This window comes from Scardinius erythrophthalmus, assembly GCF_964197995.2.
Source record: "Scardinius erythrophthalmus genome assembly, chromosome: 4".
Lineage (NCBI taxonomy): Eukaryota > Metazoa > Chordata > Actinopteri > Cypriniformes > Leuciscidae > Scardinius > Scardinius erythrophthalmus.
Window position 1 is genome coordinate 1058136 of NC_138224.1, and position 6279 is coordinate 1064414.

Sequence of the window (6279 nt, forward strand, 5' to 3'; positions counted from 1 at the left end):
AAAGTCGGTGTTTAAAATATAGGCTGCAGTCGATGAAAACAGTCAGATAATGTGTCAGCTAGTTGTGTGTGCCCAGCATTAGTCTGCTATCAGTGGCTCAAACCTCCGTTACTAACTCTAAAATGACGTTTTGGAATTAGCAGCGGAGGCATTGGATTAGATGCGTAAGAAATTAGTCCTACATACAAGAGCGTTTTAATGACAAAAACTTTACAAACGTCTTGAAATACATAATCTGAACAATGTTTCGAGGTGTGGTAACTGTAGTATAAGCGGAATAATTGACTTCAGGCCGTTGAATTATTAGAAAAATAATGCACACCCGAGGTGGTAATGCGGTCATGAGGCGAAGCGGAGTGGCCGTTCACCTCGGGTGTGCATTATTTTTGCGTCAATTATTCCTTACATATACACTAGATGTCGCATTGAGACATTCGTTCCAATGAACTGCCGTAGCCAAGGCGACATCTGGTGTATATATATCTATGCACCAGTCTGCGCACACGTCACACAGCAGGATGCGCTCGCGCCCTCAGATCACTTCGACGTGGCTCTGTACAAAAGATAAAAACGATATAAATACTGTTCGTTTTCTCACACAAACCACTCGTTTCGTGTCTTAGGTCATCAATGTGTACTTACGATGGGGAATTGTTTAATTTGGACGATGGGGAATTGTTTAATTTGGACTCTGTGCTTGCTCTTTGAGACAGTGACCATAGACCTGCATTATATGACTGACAGACAAGAACGGTTTGACCTAAAAATATCAAAATTGAAACTACTGCGGAAACAAACACACCTACATCTTGGATGCCCTTCAGGTAAGCTAAAACATACCAACATTTTATTTCAAAGTGAACTATCCCTTTAATACATAGAGGAAGGAAGAAGTACTTTAGAAACCAGCCTTTATTAATTTTTAAGAGATGGGGTTTGGGGATGGGTCCGTGGGACTGACTGTTTCTGGGGGACGAGTCTGAGGGAAGAACAGGAGATAAGGGTAAGGAGAAGAAGACAAAAGGTAGGCAAAATAAAAAGTGAATCCCCAGAAACAGTCCCAACCAATCAGAATCAAGGACTGGAACTATACATTTTACAATATATATAGACTACATTTTAATATTATTGGGCTTATCTGGTAAAATATTTCAATATTATTTGTAGAAAATGTTTTTTTTTAAATCCCTGAACGCTTCTTCATAAGTGGCTAAAACTTTTGCTGACAAATATTTGCCCACTTACTTTTACTTCCTCTTATCACATGAGATCATTGACTACCTGTGTGTATATAAAACACACACACCAACTCTCAGACACACTCAGCAAACGCTCACACTGAGATCAACTCTTGACTCGACACACACTCTTCTCCAAGGTAATGCATTCTTCCTGCTCTTTATTTCTTTCTGATGTATTTATCAAACCTCTTATTCACATTCCCTCGTATAATTATATATCTGTACTTGTATTGTCTGTTGTCTTTTTTGTCTATTGTGTATTTTTATATACATTTATTTTTCTTATTATAGTCGTCCCTCTGGAATCTTCTGTCACTAAGACCAAGTCCTCGTGTGTGTAAGATATAAATCTAGTCCTGAATCTGATATATAAACCTTTTGAACAAGATTATGTTTGAGTTTCCCAGTTCTCTCTTATTGCAGAAATGAATCAATAATAGAGATTTTCTTGGTAACACTTTACAATAAGGTTTCATTAGTGAACATGAACTGAGAATGAACAATACTTCTCCAGCATTTATTAATCTCAATGTTAAAGGGTTAGTTCACCCAAAAATGATCATTATTACTGTCGCTCCACATTAATATCAGACCTTCATCTTCAGAACACAAATTAATATGTTTTAATGAAATGCGAGAGCTTTCTGTCCCTCCATCAGAAGCAATTCACACATTCAAGGTCCAGAACGATGAGAAAGACATCATTAAAGTTCTCAGTGTGACTCCAGTCGTTTCACTTTAATCTTATGAAGCGACGCGAGTGTGTGTGTGTGTGTGTGAGAAAAACATCATTTACAGAAAACTCTCGGTTTCATTATAAAGATCTTGATTTGTGTTCTGAAGAGGAACGAATGTCTCACAGGTTTGGTAATTAATGACAGAACTTTCATTTTTGGGTGAACTAATTCATTTACTTTTATTTCAGCATTTACTAATACATTATTAAAATCAAAAGTTGTTAACATTAGTTAATGCTGTGAACTAACACGGACTAACAATGAACGGATGTATTCTTATAGCGTTAACAAAGATGAACAAATACAGTAACAAATGCTCATGTTAGTTAATTAATGTTAACTAGTGAAAGATTATGGTAAAGTGTTTCTTTGTATTGCAATTAAACAAGTAAAAATGTACTTTTCTGGATTTTATGGTTCGTGACGACAGTGAATCTGCAATCTGACATTTCCATCTTACACAAATATCCCCAGATCCTGAAAATGCTGTTATTCCTGATCGTCCTGAATCTCATTCTCCAGCCGGCTCTGAGTCAGCCGGAGCGGAAGCCGGAGCCACAGCGCTGTGTGAAGGCGGTGAATGAGCTGAATCCAGATTACATCCAACATTACACCTTCCTTAAACAACACCTAAACAACAAAGTCCCAAAGAGTGACGACATCAGAGAATGGGAGACGTTCATTACCACAATTAAAACCTGGCACCGGCCGATTCAGAGCTTCTTTGTCTATTCAGAATCAGAATTTGATAAAGTGTTAAGTGTGTGTTCAACAGGGGGAAAGATATATCCAAACACCAAAAACCTCTGCATCAGCAAGAAGACTTTCAACTTCTACACTGTTACTGTCGCCACTAAGATGAGGGTCAAGAAGGTCGAATTCATAAAAAATCAACATGTGATTCTTGGCTGTGAAAAAGAAAAAATCTTGAACAAATGTCTACCTATTCATTTCGAGGCAAATGAAAATAATGCTGTACCAGATAATAATCAGCCAGACTGCAGTGGTTAAGCTCTGGAAAACACACACTTTATTCCTGATGTTGAGAGTCTTCTGACCGACAGAAATGAGATTCTGGATGATGATGTCACTCTTAAGCTTTGCTTCTTTCATTTTTATAATCAATGTTGAAAAGTGAATTAATGTGTGGATGTCTGATTACACACACACAGCTTTCTGTTTGCCTTTTGCTTTATTAATATCATTAAATAAAGAGCATTAAAAATGGATTTTTTCATGAACACATACACACACACAGTTTGTTCTTGCGTGACACAGGATAACTAAGTTTGAAATAACAATATTTAATAAGTGATATTTAACATGGCACCCCAGACCATCACTGACTGTGGGTACTTGACACTGGACTTCAGGCATTTTGGCATTTCCTTCTCCCCAGTCTTCCTCCAGACTCTGGCACCTTGATTTCCGAATGACATGCAAAATTTGTCCAAAAGTCCAGTGCTGCTTCTCTGTAGCCCAGGTCAGGCGCTTCTGCCGCTGTTTCTGGTTCAAAAGTGGCTTGACCTGGGGAATGCGGCACCTGTAGCCCGTTTCCTGCACACGCCTGTGCACGGTGGCTCTGGATGTTTCTACTCCAGACTCAGTCCACTGCTTCCGCAGGTCCCCCAAGGTCTGGAATCGGTCCTTCTCCACAATCTTCCTCAGGGTCCGGTCACCTCTTCTCGTTGTGCAGCGTTTTTTGCCACACTTTTTCCTTCCCACAGACTTCCCACTGAGGTGCCTTGACACAGCACTCTGGGAACAGCCTATTCGTTCAGAAATTTCTTTCTGTGTCTTACCCTCTTGCTTGAGGGTGTCAATGATGGCCTTCTGGTCAGCAGTCTTACCCATGATTGCGGTTTTGAGTAATGAACCAGGCTGGGAGTTTTTAAAAGCCTCAGGAATCTTTTGCAGGTGTTTAGAGTTAATTAGTTGATTCAGATGATTAGGTTAATAGCTCATTTAGAGAACCTTTTCATGATATGCTAATTTTTTGAGATAGGAATTTTGGGCTTTCATGAGCTGTATGCCAAAATCATCCGTATTAAAACAATAAAAGACCTGAAATATTTCAGTTGGTGTGCAATGAATCTAAAATATATGAAAGTTACATTTTTATCATTACATTATGGAAAATAATTAACTTTATCACAATATGCAAATTTTTTGAGAAGGACCTGTAGGCCTATATATAGAGTCATGGTGTGAATCAACACACATCCTTAATGGACACAGTAACACTCATGATTAACACCCTCACACACACACACACACACAAACACACACACACTTACTCCTCTCAGCTAAATCTGACAAATCCTCTCTTTAGCCACATTCTCAATGCTAAAATATTCATAAAGTAAATAATGCTTTAATATTTCTGCTAGGTTATTCTAAAACATCAGAAGCCTGAAGTATGTCCTCATTTATGACACTGAAAACAATCTTTTGATTATTCACAATTATTAGTTATTATCAAAATAAAACACTCAGATCAGTTAGACGTGGCTGTGTACAAGAGGTAAAAACGATATAAACACTGTTCATTTTCTCACACAAACCACTCGTTTCGTGTCATAGGACATCAGTGTGTACTTACGATGGGGAATTGTTTTAATTTGGACTCTGTGCATGCTCTTTGAGACAGTGACCATAGACCTGCATTATATGACTGACAGACAAGAACGGTTTGACCTAAAAATATCAAAATTGAAACTACTGCGAATCAGTCGGCCCATTCTCCTCTGACCTCTAGCATCAACAAGGCATTTTCACCCACAGGACTGCCGCATACTGGATGTTTTTCCCTTTTCACACCATTCTTTGTAAACCCTAGAAATGGTTGTGTGTGAAAATCCCAGTAACTGAGCAGATTGTGAAATACTCAGACCGGCCCGTCTGGCACCAACAACCATGCCACGCTCAAAAATGCTTAAATCACCTTTCTTTCCCATTCTGACATTCAGTTTGGAGATTGTCTTGACCAGGGCTGGGTTTCCCGATAACGATGTATCTTAGCTCTTAAGATGATTTTCTGTGTGCAAGGCTACGAGCGCTCGCAGCAATTCCACGAGCGTTTCCCAAAAAATGAACTTAACATGAACGTGCAAGAACGAGCTCTACGTGCTACTTAAGAGTCGCTGTCCATTCGTGAAGTGCTGAAACATAACCTTACATGGAATCGTATTCTGAACGTTTAACCTAATAATTGTCATCTGTTGTGGATTAGCATGCACACATTCAAAGGGCCGAGTATCACACCTCCAGAAAATCTTCTAACGTATTTCAGAAAGTTCATAACAGCAGAAATGCTTGAGCTCCTAGACTAGAGGAACAAAGTACTTTGTACAGTGTGCAAAAATCTGGAACTCAGAAGAATGTTAACACCCCTGTTAAAGAAATGGAAACACTGATTGGTATCCATCTGCGCATGAGTCTGCACCAAATGCCAGGAAATCGTGCATACTGGGAAAATGACACAAGGTGTCCCATGGTGGCTGACAACATGTCAAGCAACCGTTTTCAGACCCTGCTAGCAAGTCTACCTTTCACTGACAACGATGATTCAAATCGGCAAGCAGGGGATAAGTGTTGGAAGATCCTTCCATGGCTTGATATGTTTCGCAAACAATGCCTGGCTATCACCCCGGCTATCTTCCCAGAAAACGAATAATTTTGATATATGTTGTGGAAAAGAAAATAAATAGAAAAAAAACTGTTATTAATAAGCAAAAAAAACTGAAAAAAAAAAATTCAACAGAAATAAACGCCCAATGTGACATATATGTAACTTGCACAAGGAGGGGTTGTATTTCAAAAACAACTGCAGAAAGTGGTCCATTATATGCCCCATAATTTTCTTATGGGCTAGAAAACGATATAAATATTAGATGAAAAATGATGTTGCCTTGGCAATAAACAGAAATAAGTTGAAGTTGAAGCATTGAAATATACAGTATATATATACAGGTGCTGGTCATATAATTAGAATATCATGAAAAAGTTGATTTATTTAAGTAATTCCATTCAAAAAGTGAAACTTGTATTATATTCATTCATTACACACAGGCAGATATATTTCAAATGTTTATTTCTTTTAATTTTGATGATTATAACTGACAACTCCCAAAAATCCCAAATTCAGTATCTCAGAAAATTAGAATATTACTTAAGACCAATACAAAAAAAGGATTTTTAGAAATGCTGGCCAACTGAAAAGTATGAACATGAAAAGTATGAGCATGTACAGCACTCAATACTTATTTCGGGCTCCTTTTGCCTGAAGTACTGCAGCAATG

At 38.2% G+C, this 6279-nt stretch overlaps 1 long non-coding RNA gene across 1 annotated transcript; it reads left to right on the top strand.

Moving 5' to 3' along the window:
* The first annotated feature begins 1332 nt into the window (after positions 1–1332).
* LOC308689397 lies at positions 1333–2984 on the top strand. Its single transcript, XR_014029998.1, has 2 exons — positions 1333–1378; positions 2453–2984. It is a non-coding gene; the product is annotated as an uncharacterized lncRNA (long non-coding RNA).
* Positions 2985–6279: the final 3295 nt, after the last annotated feature.